The sequence below is a fragment of the Mastigoproctus giganteus genome, chromosome 3, assembly GCF_048544385.1.
Source record: "Mastigoproctus giganteus isolate SK-2022 chromosome 3, ASM4854438v1, whole genome shotgun sequence".
NCBI lineage: Eukaryota > Metazoa > Arthropoda > Arachnida > Uropygi > Thelyphonidae > Mastigoproctus > Mastigoproctus giganteus.
The window spans coordinates 36,471,277-36,490,767 of record NC_143577.1 but is presented as its reverse complement, the minus strand read 5'-3'; the positions used below and the strand labels follow the sequence as shown (position 1 = coordinate 36,490,767).

General features: G+C 35.6%; 1 protein-coding gene across 2 annotated transcripts in view; it reads right to left on the bottom strand.

Annotated features, from left to right (window-relative positions):
- Positions 1–10,706, bottom strand: part of LOC150087879 (synaptotagmin-5-like) — an 88,963-nt gene extending 78,257 nt beyond the window's left edge. The window contains exon 1 of one of the 2 annotated variants that reach the window (XM_090370490.1): positions 10,459–10,706. The gene's annotated coding sequence lies outside the window, so the exon portion shown is untranslated. Of the gene's footprint in view, positions 1–10,060; positions 10,176–10,458 lie in introns of those variants that run through there. The other variant, XM_090370491.1, reaches the window with a different exon arrangement.
- Between the last annotated feature and the right edge of the window lie 8,785 nt (positions 10,707–19,491).

The window sequence follows — 19,491 nt, the reverse complement described above, 5'->3', positions numbered from 1 at the left end:
CCGAGAATGCTATGAACTTCCTTTTAAAATGTTTATTAGCGGTTTATTTGTTTAGTTATATATTTATAGTATTGCTTTTATCCAAAATATTTGTTTGTCCGTTACCATGGCCACAGATTACGCTCAGTTTTCAATCTAATTTGATTTGTTTAAATATTACCGGCACATAAAGGGATTCAGTTTATTTTTTTATTTTTTTTTTTATGTTGCTCTAAAGAGAAGGGAAAAGGTCAGGTGAATTATCTGTTTAATTAAGTTTTTTGTTTTCTGTAGTTTGATTTCGACACAGAATTTTAGTTCGTTTTTTTTTTTTTTTTTTTTTTTTGCACAATTGAAAGACGAATAAATTAAACTTAATTAAAATTGTTAAATATTACCAATGAGACGTTTTGTGTTTTGGCCAGTTTTTTTTTTTTTTTTTATCAATTTAAATTCGTAGATCTTCATACGAAATTTCAAACTGTTGAACGTATAAATTAAGTTGCTATGGTAACGGAGTATCTCAACGCATTTCAGAAGAATAGATTTTTTTTTAATCGATTATAAAAAAAAACATAAGCAATTATCATTGGAGAAACTTAAGCCGAGTAGAAATTCCCATACTGTTTTATTTCTTTTTTTTTTGTCTTCTCTTATGAATAAGTGTACTGCAGCGAAAACATCTATAAAAAATTAATACACTAGGCAGTTTCACAGAAAAAAATGGTACAATTGATCAAAACGTTCCTGTTTTCATTTAAAAGGAATTTAAAATGTCTTGAATTTTTAAAAGTTGTATGTAGTACTGACGTTTCGGTGTCATCATAAATTTTATAGAGTGAGGTTTAATCACAATTTTAATACCGATGTTTTGTAGGGGAAGGAAAGATTGGTTTATTATAATTAATTAGTCTATTCGAGTCTAGTAAAACATGAAGTAATGCTATCCGAAATCTATGGGAGGGCAAGTGTCTACCCCGTTCTGACAATTATCATTTAATAGCTAATGTTATTGTCAGGCTAACATCACCAGTCTTATAGGCACATCGGTAAAATAAATTCACGAAAAAACAGACAACAGAGGAAAAATTATCTAAGGAAAAATTGAAACAAAGAAATTTGAGGTGCATGCTGTTAAAATGTCACAAATTTGATGATCACGATTCCATACGCTGAAGCATGATCCATGATCCTGCTCCAGCATACACTTATCCGTTATTGAAATCCAGACACAAATCAAATCAAATAAATCAAAAAAGCCATCATGGATCAAGTCACTTTATTACATAATATGATAAAATACCACTTAGGTACAGTCAGCCTTACTACCAACGGACTATGGATGGCAGCAGATCCTTCCCTTGGATAACCATTTTGACTTTATTCCATGAAATGGTTGAATGGATGCCCAGGGAATTCACTGACCAAGAAAGAAGAGAGATCTTTCGAATATTCTGCAAATAAATACAAGAGCTGTTTAATAAAGAATGATCATAATTTTGCTATTTTAAAACCAAGCTACATCATCACATAGTAACTGCGCAGTTGACTCGTGCGCACGGTGTGACCTTGGTGGTCGATCAAGTTTATGCCTGTTCAGTTTCGTGTACGTAACAATGTATTTGACACGCAAGGAGCAATATTATGTTACTCTCCCCTCAAATTTTGTATCTGTCTCAAGAAAACATCAGCTGAAGCGTATGAAGTGTTAAAAGAGGCTTATGGCGAATCTATACAGTACTACCATATAGTACAGCTCGTAGATGGGTTAGAATGTTTAAAGGTGGACGTGATTCAATCACAAAAATCGGTCGTTATGGAGCTATAACCATTGCTGTCACCACAGAAACCATAAAGACTGCTTCTGTAATCTCGAGAGGAGATTGTCGTATAACAGTATGGCAACTGGCAAACATTTTGAGAATATCAGTAGGAACGCACGGTATTCTCCATAACCGTTTGCATATTATGCGTGTTTGTGAACGCTGGGTTTCAGGATTACTCACACCTGAGCAAAACAGCAAATTCGCATGGAGGTTTGTTAGGAGCTACAATGGATGGTTACTGAAGATGGTGAAGTTCTGCACAAGGTAATAAGGGGGATGAGACATGGTTTCATCATTTCGACTCAGAGAGTAAGCAACAAAGCTCTGTTTGGAGGACTACGAGGAACCAAAAGTTGTTGCTTTTACAGGAAGTTGTTGCTTTTTCTGATATTCAAAGAATGTTTTGCCACGTCATACAACCGTTACGGAACATTATTACAGAACTGTACTGCACACTTTGTACGATCACAAACTGCACACAGATGGTTGGATGCTGCATCACGACAATGTGAGACCTCACAATCCTCATACTGTCATCAAGTACTTAGCCAGTATTAATGTCAAATGTGTCAAATGTCATCCGCTCTACAACCTTGATTTTTTTACCCTGCGATTTTTTTTTTTTATTTTCAAATTTGAATAAGGAGCTGCAAAGAAAACGGTTCTAGTCGCCAGAAGGAGCTCTAAAGACATCAGGGGCGATTCTCAAAGGCATGTCAAAAAATGCTTCTACCATGTTTTTTGAAGAATGGCAGAAACGTTGGAGTAAGTGCATTTCATAAAATGGGGACTAGTTTGAAAAGCACCATCAAAATATGGATGATTAATAAAGGTATGTTGTGAAAAAAAGTATGATCATTCTTTATTGAACAACCCTCGTAATATCCGCATATTTGTTTCAATGCCTTTTCCTACTGGAGAACACCATCACCAATAAAAAACAAAAACATTAAGAGATACATTTGATCCTGTAAGAAGTGCAGGCCAGATAGCAGCTTTTACCCGCTTAACCTATCTGAACATTGAGCAAAATATTTCTTTTCCACATTCAGCATGACACTGTCGCTGCACAAAAGTCCACTGACTTTTTTCACCGAACAAGTGCTCTCCCTTTTGCATGTTATAAAAGGTTAGTATTAGTGTTAGCAATATAGTGCAAGGAAAACACAGGCTTTTGCTGTACCGGCCAAAAAAAAAATAAAAAGTACAAAAAACAGACTAATTATGCGCTTCCCTCCTGACGTAGGTAACCATCTAGTTGATCTATGAATTTCTTCAACTTATTAGTCTCAACTACTTACGGGGGCAACTTGTGCCAGTAATCAATAACTCGCTTGCTAAAAGAAAACATCCTACAATCTAGTCTAAACCTCGTCCCCTGTAATTTGAATTTATTGCCCCTGCGTGAGTCCTTGCACGAATAAACGTTTATTCCAGTCGATGGCCCAAAGAGTGTTCCAGAGACGTTAAGCGAGTTGCCGTTTCCAGCGTTGTTGGATCAGGGGTTGTCGACTTGAAGCGCTGTTCCAAACACTCATAAACGATTGTTAATGAGTTTCGGAAGACTTTCTGAATGCGTTAATATTTCGGATAATAGTACATATTTAATATCAACTGATCATTTGATGCTGAGAAAGCTGTCTCTGCCGGAAATCAACAAGACTGTCGAAAAGGATACGTCTAGATCTTGGGGGAAATGTTATCTTGGTTTTTTACAGTAAGTGAAACATCTATTCATATTATTTCTGACAACTCATTTTGTCAGATGCTGATAACATCTTGGGGAAGGGAGGGGAACAGTGGCACCACATTACTAATAAGTAACATAATGTTTCTTCTTTTAGGGAGCGTGTTTCCTATTAGTAGCGCAACAGGGACAGTTGAGAGACCAATCCTTTTCATTAGGCTTTGCATCTGTTTTCACTGTGGTGTGGAAAGTGGACGTAAGTCGTATTATGGGGAAAATTAGAAGTTTCCCTACGCATAAAACCCCTGGCTAAGGATCACCGGAATCGGATAGAGGGCGAAAAAAAGGGCTGCTAGTCCGCCAAATCCCAATTGTACCAGCTGCATCACAAATTGTAGGATTCGGTTCTGTTACAATAAAACAATTCAAAAGGAGCCAAGGCTATAAGGTGCATCCTACCATGTGGAAAAGGTTCGGATTGTATTTTCTCAAATAATCTAGTTATTTGGTGTTAGTATTGTTAGTAGTATTAACCATATAGTTCAAGGAAGCTATAATAGACTAAAATAACTAAATAAATATATAAAATTAAATATATATTTTAAATAAATATTTAATTTTATATATTTATTTTTTTCCTTCTTACGTAAGGGAAATCAAAGATCTAGCTGATCTTTGATTTCCCTAACGTCTCCCAGCCTCAACTACTTACAGGGTAACTTATTCCAGTAATTAACAACTCACAGGCAAAGAAAATTTCCTGCAATCCAGTCTAAACCTCTTTCCCTGTAATTTGAATTTTGGCCTCCAGTTCGGTTATAATTTATAACTGAAAATTTCTCCTTCATTCATTTTACTGTCCCCTCTCAGAGCCTTATAAACCTTAATCAGGTACCCTTTGAGGTGCCTATGTGCCAAACTCTCTACCCCACATAATCGATGGCTTTCGTCATTAGGGTGCTCTTTTGCAGATCTCATCTAGGGGCTTTCCCTTCTTTGAATCCTCTCAAGAAGTTCGATGTGTCTTTTTTAGGTGCGGTCTCCAAGCTTGGACATAGTATTCCAAGTGCTGTCATACAAAACTAAACTATTATATTAGAGTCACCTGGTAAGTTATTACATATATCCATGTGTATTGTGTCTGTAATTTGCGTTTGTTCTCTGGTCGATTCGCCTGTTTCCCTGGACGAAAAACCCCAGTTTCTAGGGGGGGAAACCTTCCTATCTACTCCTGAGGCCGACTAACTCAACCACGGATTGAAAAAAGCCCATAAAATTTCCTCGCGTCATCGACGGGATTCGAACCCGGGCCTTTTCCACCCAGTGTGGGGAAGACAATGACGATACCACTATGCTACCCGCGCAGACAGTGCGGTCATACAATTACTTTATTCCGTGGAATTATGCTCTTATTTTTACAAGAAATGTTTGATAAAGCATCGATGCGACACTGTTCGGAGAACTTCATGATCAACAGTGTCGTGACTCCCAAATCGCTTTCTTCCTCTGTTGTTTTTAATTCAACCGCTCCAAGTATATAAGTTATTTTTAGGTTGCTGTTCCTCCAAGTTTAAGACATTGCATTTTTCTGCATTAAAATATAGTTGCCATTTTTCTGACTATTCTTCTCAAATCTATTCAAGTCATTTTGAAGGAGCGCTGCTCGGCTCTGATCACTAACTACGCTCCTCCTAATCTTCACATCGTTTTCAAATTTTAACATCTGGCCCTCTAACCCTTCGTCTATGTCATTTATGAAAATTAGAAATAATAATGGCGCCAGAACAGAGATCCATGGGAGACTTCACTTCTTGTAAGTGATTAAGTAGTTTTTCGGTAAGAAATCTCGGCTACAGAGTGGAAATGTCCATTTTCAAAAAGTGGCCAAGATTTTGAAATAAAATGAAATGAACGGTACCTCCCATCTAAATAGGAACTGAACCAGGCGTTTTCCAAACACGGTGAGGAAGAACAGTAATCATAACCACTATATAGCATATAACAGCACTACGGTAATGAAAAAATAATAGGAGACCATAGATCCAACATGTTTGATGATCAGGACCGCATCATGTAGGAGTGATTCAAGCACCATAACGGTCAAGTACTCTTTGTATCTGAACCCAACAAGGCAGTTCTAAACAGCGGGAAGGAATGAAGATTAAATGACAATCAGGAATATGAATTCGTTTCCATCATCTATAGCACCAATGTCGCGAAAAGTTTCGCCCTTGGACCCCCACCCCCTCTTTGAGTTCTAGCTTTACCGGTATACTCTCCAAAATATAAATATAATTTTGTTTTACTGGGATTTTATTGGGAACTAGCTTCCAGATTATATTTTTCAAATATCTGAACTTTTCTGGCCTGTTCTATGGTTAAAATAGATATTACAACAACAGTCATAATGATTTTTATTAACTTTAAATCAGTTTAATTAAAGTCTAAACGTAAAACTCCATCTAACTTTATTTTGAGAGTATCGTGAATTTTAATTATCGGTAGTTTATTTAAATTCAAATACAAACAAATTTCGATTATAAACTTAAATCGTGTTTAAATCTTTAATGCACACCGTCATCTCCTATTATTCTTAAACTTTCTGGTGTTTTCGAGGTGTCTAAATACATAAACAAATCAAACATAAACATTTTCTACACCTCCAACAGAATTCCCAGAGTTGAAAAACACCATTCTAAATTCTTATCTTTCTGTAAACTTTTTAAATAACTCTTCTAGCAGTATCTTCTTAATATTATTCGTTTTCTTAGAGACTGGAACTGTCTCTATAAATCAAAGATCAATTTTTCTTTTCAGTTCATATCTTACAAGGCATGGTAACAAAACATTGTCTTCTAAATTGTAATTCCCGTTGTGGTCTTTATACAAAATCGGATGATTCGTGCTTCTTTCCCCATTTTAAATTAAGTACAGGATCTGACTACAACACCTTAGAAGCTAGAGAGGGACAAAAAAAAGGACATCACGTTCAGTAAACACGATAAGAATTCCTGTTTGCGACAGAAGTGCCTTTTAGATTTAATATCGAGCAACTTCAAAAGTGATTTCCATTACACACCAGAGAACTTCCTACTCCTCTCGAGGCAGCTGTAAGAAGCAAAAAACTGATAAAACATTTCTAAAGTTTTATCTGATTATGAAGAACTTATTTTGTAATATTAAATCCAGTTCAGTTTCACAGCTGGGGATTCTTAGGGTAAACAGGCCCAACGAATTTCTAAAATACACGAATAAATGTCCAATTGCATGGTTCAGAAAGCTAAAAATAATAATGATAAATAAATATTTTGTTTAATATCTTTGTAAATTAAAGTAATACCCATAGGTGGGTTTATTTGTACAGATATTTGTATGCTCGAAAGGTTTCCATCTATGAGATGGAAACCTTTCAAGCATACAAAAAAGTAGACCTTTATTTCACAAATATTGAACAGATAATTTTTGTAATAAAGTTTACAAAACTGTGCAATAATCAAGAATGTTACAGCACAATAACAGAACGAGTGATTCAATGTTAACTACTATTAGTGTCCATTCGTTTTTATTCGATTGATATGAATTAAATTTCAGAATCTTCCCACACATTCACGTCACAGCAATACTTTAATTTCAGTTAAAAGACATGAAAGCGATCACTACGATAAAGATTCTAAATTTCACAATATACAGAAAATGTCCTAAACATCTGTTGAATGACGCAAGGAACAGAAAAGGCGAGTCTTTTATGTACAGTCGAAAGAATAGTGTTCATTCACTTCCGAAACACGAATAACGTGCAAGCTAATGTCATTAAGTTTATCCCATTATTCATAGATGGAAGATTCAGAAGTTGTGCTAAGATTGTACAATTACGCTAAATTTTAATAAATAAAATTTCATAAAATAATTTCGATGGAAAATTGCACGGAATCAAAATATCGTTTTTCAACAGCAACAAATGTAATTTGATAAAAACTACATAACTTTAGACAAAAAAAGGAGTCTAAATGAATTTGAGGTTAATAGCAATCGGAATCAAAGAAATGAATTTATAATTTATTACTTAAACGAACTTAAGGAATAGAATTTGTTACATAAGGAGGTAGCTGTAATTCTGCTAGTTAAAAATCGACCTTTAGGCATATAATGATATTTATCTACATAGTTTGTAATTGATATAGAGAAAAATAGAAGCATGAATACCGGTTTATGCAGATCTTGTACTGTATTCATCTAAACGTAGTGGTATATGTTGTTTGCATTTTATTGTTTTACTTGAAAATCCCTACCCAAAGAGTACAACTCTTCAGCTATCGTCTATTAGATCTATTCAATGAAAATGTGTAACTTTGATACGACTTGCAGTTGCGCCTTTATGTATCATCGTAGATAATAAAATGTGTCTTATCTACGTTTAATAATCGTCAGAATTTAGAAAGATTAAAAGTACATATTATAATTTAAAAGGAACTTAAATAATGAATCTTTTTAATAAAAATGATTACACAAAGAAGCAAAAGGTACTGTTCACTAAAATCGAACTTTAAACGTTAGAATGACATTGTAACCACAGAATTTAAACAGGACATTGATGTGAAGTACTAACAATATCTTTTATGTAGGAAAATGCAGTCTTCTGTAATATTTGCATTGTATTATTTAACTTCAAAAGACTCTAAGAAAATTTTTTTACACATTTTCCGTTTGTTTTTGTTTTAATATATATGTCGAACATAAAATTTAAAGTTTTTTTCTTCCTTTTCATGGTTTCCCTTGCCTTCTCTTCTCTTCCCTTCTCTTATCCTAGATGATTAGGAGTGCACTATATATGTAATCGATCTTTCTCTGGTTTTTTAACTGTTCCCCTTGCCCTACCACCTCATCTTATTTCCTTGATTCTTCCGTCAGCAGTTGCCACGCCACCCACGTTTCAACAGGCGTCCTATCAACTCCATAACTTCAATCAGTGCAGAAAGTAGACGGTAATGGCTTTTACATGTAACCTTCGACAACCCGTATAGCACATGGTGTTGACAACCTGCAAATGTCTCGACAAAGGTTACCGTATGTTGTAAAAAGAAGAAGGCATATCGTGTTTGCGATAATCTTGGCTTATTAGTTGCTCAGATGAACGTCAGCGAAATAGATGGCACTTTCAACGTTGCCTAGGAAACGGGATTAAACTTTGCGAAGTCAAAAAAAAAATAAATTAAACTGTAATAATCCAATTTCATTTTTTGTACAGTTTATAAACGATATTTATAAGTTATAGTCAAGATAAATAGGACATATTTTGTCCCTATTTTGACCTATGCTGCTGAGACGTGGAGGATGAATAAAAAGGATACCAGCAGAATCCAAGCAATGGAAATGAAGGTGTTAAGGACTATGCTAGCTAAAACTAGAAGAGACAAAATTAGAAATATTGAGATTAGAATGAACTTGGGAATAGAAAGTTTGAGAGAGATGACTGCATCACGTTTGCGATGGTTTGACACATGAAGATAATGAACTCGAACAGAATACCAAGAAGAATGTTTGAGACGAAAATGGACACGAAGAGACCAAGAGAAAGACCCCGGAAAAGATGGATAGATCAGATTGGAGAAGATGTGGAAGAGAATGACAGAAGATAAGATTTGGGAAGGTAGAAAAAGATTGAAGGCTTTGATTCACTTGACCCAACCCATTTGCTACCATTAATCTTCTTAATTCATTATAGATAATTTTCAAATTACCATAATGCTACGACTATATATCTATTTAGAAATAATTCATATTTCCATGGACAGTTATCAAAGCCAATTTTTTTTAATTGCAAAATAGTTTTTTTTTTCATAGAGGGTGCATCGTGTGAAGGTTTCTTAATCCATTTCAAATCAAGTAAATGACTTATTTCAGGGGTTCTCAAACTTTCCGATATTACAATTCCCGAAAATGATAAATGAATTTCAGCGAGCCGCCCCCCATAATAAAATTAAAGATTTTATTTGGGTTAGAGTTTGGCAAGAAATAAATATACCACTTACTCTTAATGATTAAATTTTAATCTATATATTAACTAAAACAATAATAGAACTCTGTAACTTTATAAAAATAAAACTGTTTATTTGGAAATAAATAAAGAACAATAACATTTAATACCCGAGGCAAAATTTTAAATAAATAAATAACACTCCACCCCCCTTTCCACTAAGTTGCTTGAGACTCAAAATTTCAGAATCACTGGTATATTTGATAGGTTTTTGATAGGTTTTAGATCAAAATATTTCATTTGAAATCACAGTTATTTATGTTATTAATATAAATGCACATTAATAATATAAAATAATTTATAACAACAATAAACGCCTTCTTCATTCATTTTTGCTTTTAGTCTAACAAAATTTTCGTGGATATTAAAATACAATTAAATCCTCCAGTTTCAAAAATACTATTCATAATGAGAAGCAGTTTCAGAAAGAGTAATATATATTTTTATGACACTTTATTTACAATAATACAGAAAAGAATTTCTTAAATTGATCATAACTGAGCAGCTCTTTCCATAAAAATACAGCTTACTTACCAAATATAGATAACTAGTGCCTACTGTAAAATTCGATGGCATATCTTCTTCGTTTTCTCTTTGGTCGGGCCCACTTTGTATTTGGAGAACTTAAATAAATTAACTAATAATTCCATTACGTATTTTGTTCTCTGATTGTCGCTCATTAATAAATAAAATTACTACAATCTCCTCTGTAGTTTTTACTCTCTGTCTCTCTCTCACTTCGATTACGTTCACTTTTATCACATCACAGCTGTTTATATAACTCAGCGACAAGTACCTTATGTGTGAAAGAAAGATAAAGGAAGCGTGTATATACAAATACATTAACTTCTACTACATACTTATTGTCCAGTTATGGATGTCATATGTCACAAAACATCCTTTTAAGCCAAGTGAAATCACGAGCATCTTACCTTTATTTTCCAGTTGGATCACTGCACTTTTGAACATGCTACATCGTTGACAGTAACTTCATCTTACTCCTAGCATCTCAAAGGATTCAGAAAGTCACTTTGAACCCATATTCTAAACCCTTGTATGTGTCACCTGCGATCGGGCAACAAGACAACCTTGAATACAGCCGATAAGCAAACAGCTGATAAACAACGCTACAGGCCCTCTGTACACGTTCGGCCACTAGTGACAGACGGCGACCGTAGCGTCTGATAGAAACGGTGCCTGCCGTTCTTGGTTACCAGTTGTTGTTAAGAGTAGCGGCACGTGACGACAGGTTGCCAATCAGGGTCAGAATGGAGGAGGCCAAGATGTAACGAGCGAACTGTTCTTAGCGGTACATCTGGAGGAAGATATTCGTAAATTTCGAGTTCGTACTGGTTTGACACCTTTGTACTGTTCCCTCAGTAACAAAGATCAGAATATTACAGTAGGGGAACTAATTTCCCTGTGCTAAAGAAAAAATGCTCGCGCTTAATATGATGATCCAGCTTTCATCGGTAAATAAGAATAATACTAATAATGTAGCGTCATATTACGAGGAGAAGAGATGCCAGAGTACCCCTCCTCACGCTTTTACCCTCATTAAAGAGCGTGTGCATGGGGAGGGGTGCTTTATCATCTCTTCACCCTTACCCGTTCGGTAACCTTCTAAAGTAAGATGGACCACAAACATGTGCATTGTCGTGATATGGTCTGAGCAAAATTATACTTTTTTTCAACCTAAGCAATATTTCTTAATAAGGCATAAATGGTGATCAAAAAATTTCGCATAATTAGCTACATTTTGCTTTAGGTATCACTATAATAGAGAATTTTGTCCCGGTGGCTGCTTTGAGCAAACATTCGCTTCATTCTGTCACACTTCTTGATAAAAACTTTTTTTTTTAACTTAGTTCTGAGTAATACCATTCTTCAAGCTTCTTTTGAATTACAGGTTCTCGCTTAAATTCATCAACGGTAATTAACCCGAAGCAAAAATACCATTATCGACAGCTCTTTTGCAGAATAGAATATTTCATCACTTATTAAGAGTATCGGTCTTTTCAAATTTTATAACATTGGTCTTCTGCAATAAAGACTATTTTTTAGAGTCAAATGTGCTACTTTCAATGATTCTAATTCAAGGACTCATATATTAGTTTTGGGTAGCGAAGTAGTTACTGTTGACTATCTATCCATATGGAAAAGACCTTGGTTTGAATCATTTCAAGATGGGGGGGGGGGATTATTTGGACTTTTTTAGGACCGTCGCTGAGCTAGTCAGTGTTGTGCGTGGATTGCACAGTTTTATCCCTGGAACTTCTCGTTTTTTCCAACCAGAAAAATAAGCAAGCCTACCATAGAATACACGTAATTTAAAAACACAACACACTAGTGCCTCCTAACCCAAGTTGCTTTGGCACTTAAATGAACCAAAATATGATATGAAATCACTGTGTCAGTCGCGTGATGTTATTTGAGAGCAGGTGATCAACTTCATGACCTGCGAGAGATCATTGTTTATTTGATTCCACTGCATTGCAAACAGGAGCGTCCACACTGGGTAGCACAGTGGATATAAGCATCATCCTCACCTCCTCTCACTTCGTGTAAAAAGCCCGGGTTCGAATGTGATCAATGTCCCAAGGAACATTTTTATGGATCTTTTTAACAACGTGGCTGAATTAGTCGGTCTCAGGTGAGGATTGCATGTTTTTTTCTGGAAACTCGAGTGTTTTGTACAGTAAACAGGTAAAGCGACCACAGAATACACGTCATTTACAGATGTAATATATACGGCGCAATACGGTCTAAGTCACTGATGGGCCTAAACTCTACAACAACAAATAAAAACAATCTACTATTATACAGTTTTGGTATGTGGATTGCTGTCAGGAGGCACGGATTCAGCACAAGATGCAGGGAACGTAGGAAAATTCGTAATTTTCCCAAAGCGTCGTTTATGTAATGAATCATCCAATGATGACTCTGTCATTGAATGTGATGGGTCATGTTCAATCACATTCAATTTCACTGATCCTCTTGTTAATACGGATAACTACTTATGCAGCTTTAAAATTTACTGAGAGCATAAACAGAATATTTTTGTCCTCTTAATAAACTGCAATATTTTCGTTTGAAAAGAATGGGAGATGTGCTAATCTCAAAGTAGTCTTCCTATACACAAAAGTTTATAATAGATCAGTTATAAATTTCTGCAACATTTAACTCAAAACTACGAATCTATTGGTTAGTTCTACAAAGACTTCAAGTATGAGGATAACACCGTACCAGGGTTTTGTCGGAGATAATTTAAAAACTCTCAAGAGGTGCCGCTCTATGAATGTCAACAAAAAAATGAATCGTTTCCATAATTCAAAATTGTTCTATGTATTGCCAGCAATATATTCAGCTTGGAATTATGTGGTATTACAAAGTAGGGTCTATTCGCATCGAATCGAATTATTTAATTCTACAAGCGTTGTGGGCCGGCCGGTCCTTGTACACTTTTCATTTAAAATACTCCCAAAAAGGTAGAAATCATTTTTAACAAAAATCTAATAATGGCGGATGCCGGTCCAGCTCTAATTACAACTTAGTAAGCGTCGTTCTCAAAACATGAGACATGCCATAATAGACCTGCCAATATGGGGTGGTGCTCCATTTTTCATGAACGATGTGGCATTGTGTCCGAAATCTTGGGACTACATGAAGGTCTAAGTAACGCTTAAGTTAGATTGAACTTTTGAGATACTTGTATGGTATATTTTAATCCATATGTCGATATTGTAGCCTGTTGATCCACGAAGTCATCTATTATTTCCAGTATCAGAAGATATTGTGAGTCACTTATTGGATAGTCTGCCGAGTTGATTTTTTCATCAATGGCTTCCTTATTGTAATGTGCAGATGTCGAACTTTTAGCAATGTTACATTTCCACTGTTATTATAGCTTGATTTGTTTGATTGCAATGTTTAGTTTTATAAGACATTATTTTGATTAAATGACAAGCCAGTTACCCTAAGTTTCATACTTCTTAAGTTCTATAAAGACTCTTAATAGCACTTTTGCCTACGTTTCTGAAATCTCTGAGTTAGTTTCAGTTTTTAAGTTATTAGATGTTTAGTTTCAATTTTTAGATACTGTAAGGACTAAAATATATACGCATATTGAATAATGGTCTACTTGGCTTGGAAGTTAAAATTTCGATTTAAGTTCTTTATATATTTTTTTTTAAATTTATTTATTACAAACAAAGTACAGCTAACCATAAATGTATTATATCAGAAGATATAACCTTGTATAGAAGTACCCTGGTGTCCAAAAGTTAGCTTACAACTGTGGTTTTTTATCTTTTTTTTTTAATTATAATTTGATTTCTTTACGTAATTTTATACGAAAAATTCGAATATAGGTTATAATATAAACTGTAAGTCCTCTTCACATTATGTTGAATTATTTAAGTCCACAAAGCGCTGTTGTGGGTGGTCCCTATACACTTTTCATTAAAAGTGTATAGGGACCACCCACAACAGATGCAAGAAAGGGACCACCCACAAATGATGCAAGAAAGCAAGCTTATACAGCATCAGCTTATACAGCTGATGCTGTATAAGCTTGCTTTCTTGCATCATTTTGCCACTACTAATACTAATATTAATAGTGACTACCCTCCAGCTGAAGAAATGCTAGTAAGTTTCGAAAGGCTGTCCTGGTCCCACACTTTACTCCCAAAGGTAGAAAGCATCACAAAGATCCAGAGATGGGAAATACCAGCCCGCCTCCAATTAAAATTGAAGTAAGAATCGCTCTCAAAACGTGGACCTGAGATATGCCATAATAGGCTGTCAGCGCGAGGTGCTCCACTTTTCATTCACCAGTACGTGCAAATCAGAAAGGTTTCCAGTTCAGTTTTCTTTTTATGTCAATGTGACATAGACTAGACGTTGAAAAATTCAAAGTGGTGAATAGTTATTGGAAGGATGATGCAAGACAATTGCTAGCTGAGGTGGGTAGGACAACATTCCAGGATAGTAATGTACTTAGGACTTTAATTTAGTGGAAACTGAGTCGTTATACCTGTTGCTCTGACAGAGATAAAATTACTCAGTTTTTGTTGTTGTTGACCGTTGTCTAGTACTAACAGCGAGACCCAATACAGAGATAACACATAAGCAGTTCTCTCTCTCTCTCTCTCTCTCTCTCTCTCTCTCTCTCTCTCTCTCTCTCTCAGTGGCCAAAAGAAGAATTACACTAACAACCCTTTCTCCACAGAAGAGGTTCTTCTATTTTTGTTGAATAACATCGTCTTTATTACTAAGATAAATGGACTAGTGTTCACTTTAGAGATGAGTCTGGATTCTATTTTAAAACTGATTCTGGAGGTGTTCTCATTTGGAAAAATGTAGAATGCACGCCCTACCCTTTAACAACAGTGAAAAAAGGCCACTGCCGTGTCATTGATGATGTCTCTTTGGAGAGGTAAAAGAATATACACAATCGGGACACATTTGACTCCATTTCTCTATATTATGTTTACAAATGGAAGTTTCACTTCTATACACCACTTGGATAAATGACAAGCCAGTTACCCTAAGTTTCATACTTCTTAAGTTCTATAAAGACTCTTAATAGCACTTTTAACTTGGTTGTTCGCTTAGACAAAATACATTATTCACAGTTCAGCATAGTTTCGCTAAATTGAAGAAGGATGGTTGCCGTACAGATGGGCTGGAATTTATTTTCATTCAGTTAGCAGTAGACTGTTGAAAGAAACTTCCATCTGGCGTGGTTGAGGAAGGGAGTAGTTTGAATAAATGCATTGGAAAATTGAATTTATTCAAACTCACAAACTGTTATAAGGGATGGATAGATGATATGGGAAGTATTACTTATTATTTTTATTTTTTCGCTGATGCTGTGTAAGCTTGCTTTCTTGCATCATTTTGCCGCTACTAATACTAATATTAATAGTGACTACCCTCCAGCTGAAGAAATGCTAGTAAGTTTCGAAAGGCTGTCCTGGTCCCACACTTTTAAATGTACAGCGGATTCACCTATTCTGGTGATGCTATACAATTTAAAAAGATATTAGCAACTTAGGCATAAATGCGGATAATAGTCGTCTCTAAATCAAACAGGTCCGAGTCTTAGCACCGAGGACTTGGTGCTCAATCTTCAGTGAAAGTAAAATGTCTCTCCATGATTGAAACGAAACACAAATAAACAGATGAAAGTTGATTTGTAGTAGGTTCTTTGCAACTCCTCTGCAATGTTTGTTAGTTTTTTTGCTGTTCCTGGAGAGTGTTCTATAGTGCATGATATCTGTCTATTTCAAGATGAGATTACAGTCTAAAATTTCAGTAAATAAGCGAAATAAAATGCACGATTTTCTTTATCTCAGATTTTCTGTTCTAAGTTAAACGTTCGGGGATTGACTATGTATCTTGAAGTGGTGTCGTAGCCAGCTGTAACTTTTCTTAAAATACTTCATGCATACCATTTCTTAAAGATATGGTATGCATGAATCACCGGTTTATCTGCAGTCTGTCTGAATTATCGGTGTTCGCCGGTAACACAGTGATTGTAATCATAGCCCTCCCCGCACCGATGGAAAAGGCCCGGTTTCGAATCCAGTCAATGACGCAAGGAACTTTTATGAGCTGGGCTTTTTTCACTCCATGGGTAAGTTAATCGGTCGTGGAGACGTAGGTTTTTCGTCCAGAGTATCAAGCAAATCGACTAGAGAACGCATATAGTCCACGAACATAATACACATGGGCTAATGAGATCTTATTGGGTAGCCCAATATGATAGTTTCTATTATTTTATTTTAATGTGTTAAAAATATATAAAACAGTGTTTTATGTGTTTCGTCGCATTTTAAAATAAGTGATTTTATCTGAACAACGAACCTGATCAAATATTTCTTTAAAACAGGGAGAAGCTCAACAGAAATCTTCAGGCGAAAAAAACAAGCAGCTTTCAGAAAAGAGAAATGCTATGTGTCGTTCGAAGATTTTTCAGAAGTTCGCAAAGAAGCTCTTTACTAAAGTGTAAACAACCTCTTGTCCGTCGAAGATCATCATCGCTCTGGTCTACGTTCAACTTCTAAAAAATAAAATAAATATTCAGTCACTCATGTTATCTGATCGGGAGCAATCGACATCTAATTATCCTTGAAGTTGCCAGTGAAACTAAAATTTCTTATAGGCCAGATCAATCAATTTTAACACAGAATTTGGGAATGTGACACGCTTGAGGTAATTTCGTGCTTCGCATCGTTACTGAGGACTACAGACAGTGGCAAGTTCTCGCATGTCAGGATCTTCATCAAAATGATGCTGCTGACGCACACTTCGTATATTTCATCAATGCCCTCGTGGGCAGCACAGTTAGTATAATCACCGTCCTCCCCACTCCGGGTGGAAAAGACCTGAGTTCGAATCCCATCAATGACGCTGGGAATTTAATTTTTATGTTCTTTTTCATAACGTGGCTGAGTTAGATGGTCTCAGCGAGGTTTTCTCCCGGAAACTCGGGTATTTCGTCCAGAAAAAAGGCAAATCGACCTCAGAAGGCGCGCAATTTTTACAGACATGATATATATGGTTCAATATGGTCTAAGTCGCTGATGCTCCTAAAACCCTACAACAACAACCAACCAACCAACCAACATTTCATCGTTACTGGTAATGAACAGTAGGTTCATTACTAGTAATATGGCTGTGATCCGGAAACATAGGCCCAGTCCTCTTAATAGAAGACTCGATCTTCTCCGCTCTTGTGAGTAGCACAGTTGGAAGAATCGCCGTCCTCCCTACACCGGGCGGAAAAGACCTGAGTTCTAGTCCCGTCAATGACGAGAGGAATTTTTATGGGCCTTTTTAACAACGTGGCTGAGTTAGTCTGTTTCAGGAAAGGGTAGCGTGATTTTTCTCCGGGAAACTCGGATTTTTTGTCCATAAAACAGAAAATCGATCTCAGAACACACGAACTTTAGAAACAGCATATACGGAGCAATATGGCCTTAGTCGTTAATGCTCCTAAGGCCCTACTACGTTCATCATCTTCTCCAAAGCACAAAAGAGCAAGACAACTCGATTAAATATGAAGATCATTTATGGTATTTATTAACTCACAGGGCACAAGTCATTACGAATCTAAATAAGGAAAAATTCGTAATGAGTAGTGCCCTGTGATTAATGATTACCTAATGGTGAACCAGGGATGCTACAGTTCTACGGATTTGGCAATGCTGTTCGGAGAAAACGGTAGGAAATTTGCCTTTCAGGATATTGGTGTTTTTATCATGACAATTCCCGACACATTTGTTTTTAATAGTTTTACTCAAGCAAATCTTAGAATATAGCATTCTACTGGCTGGATTGATTATTACAAAGATCACTAATAAAAGTGTAATTTTTTTTCTAAGAAAAACTTTTTTAAAGAAGCGAACTGAAAATTGGGTGCGTTTTTTACATAACTTGTTCGCACATTATTTTTCTGCAGCTTTGGCCCCAATAACTGGTATTTATCCTCAGTTGAAGTTCTCTTCAGTATCTCAGATTCGCTATCAGCAACTTCGCCATTATCTCTAAAATTCCATTCACCTGGCAGCTCTTGGTGGACCAACCTAAGAAACCTAGTTTCTATTAAGAAATTTTGTAGATAAAAATTCATTTATTTAATACTAGTTGATATTATAAATTCTATTTATAGAGATATACTCTCTGATGATATATCATCTATTTTTCTAAGTGGTGAACTTGAATAAAGAGATAATGAACACAACGAAAAAAAAAATATATATAATATAATTCAGTCATTTATATTATTTAGATTCGTAACCTAAGAAAAATCCAACTATTATATGAATTCAAAATTTAGATGATATAAAAATAGCATTCTGTACTGGTATTAAAGCAGTTTACATAAATATAAAAATATTCCAAAATAATCGTAAATCTGAAGAATAACTGCTACTACGAGTAAGCATTGGATTACATTTCAGTCGAATCCGATTATCAAATACCGTACCTCAGTGGTTAACAACTGTTGTAGTAAGATTTTAAGCGCATCACCAACTAAAGCCATATTGCTCCGTGTATATTGTCTGTAACTTGCTGTGTTCTGAAGTCGATTCTCTGTTTGCTGGATGAAAAACAAGAATTTCCGGGAGAAAAAACCATGCTACCCTCGCCTGAGACCGACAAACTCAACCACGTTGTAAAAAAAAGCCCATAAAAATTCCTCCTTTCATCGACGGCACTCGAACCCGGGTTTCTTCTACCCGGTGTGGTGAGGACGGCGAGCCTACCAACTGTGCTACCCCACAAAGGTTTAACAACTGTACCTCAGCATGTATTTATTACAGCTATGATGAATAGCGTGACGAGAGATTTATGTAGAAGTTCTTTTTTCTTTTCTTTGGGTGGAGAGGAGGAGGATATTGGTTAACTGGTACACAGGGTACATGGACCTATTGATATGAAAATGTCCCTAAACATGCATACACTAAGTAAACCCTGAAATTTTGAAAAAGATCCGAGCTGCTGTTCCAAATATATTGCCATCTTTCTGTATGGGGAGCTATAAAGTCGTAATTACGTTTAAAAAGTTTCCAGATCAAGGAAACATAAACTGAAAATTTGATGTTGACCTCACTTTTTCCTTCTTAAATATTTCTCGAAACATGCTTTCATTTATATATAGATAGATTTCTCTGGAGGAGAAGATGCTGAGCGAGCTGTGGAATTGCAGTTTATCCTAAGAGCTTTCCAGGGACCACAGAACATACGCTGAAAATTTCGTGTCGATCTAGCTTTTCCTTATCGAGAAATGCCCAGACAATTGAGATACTTCCATTTTCATAGAAATAACTCGAAATTTTATTTAAAATACTCTTTCTATCTGTATGATTTTAATTAAATTTCGGATCGCTTGAGAAATCTTTTGAAATATTTTAAAATCAAAAAAAGTTTTGATTCGTCCACTAGAAGTCCAGTTT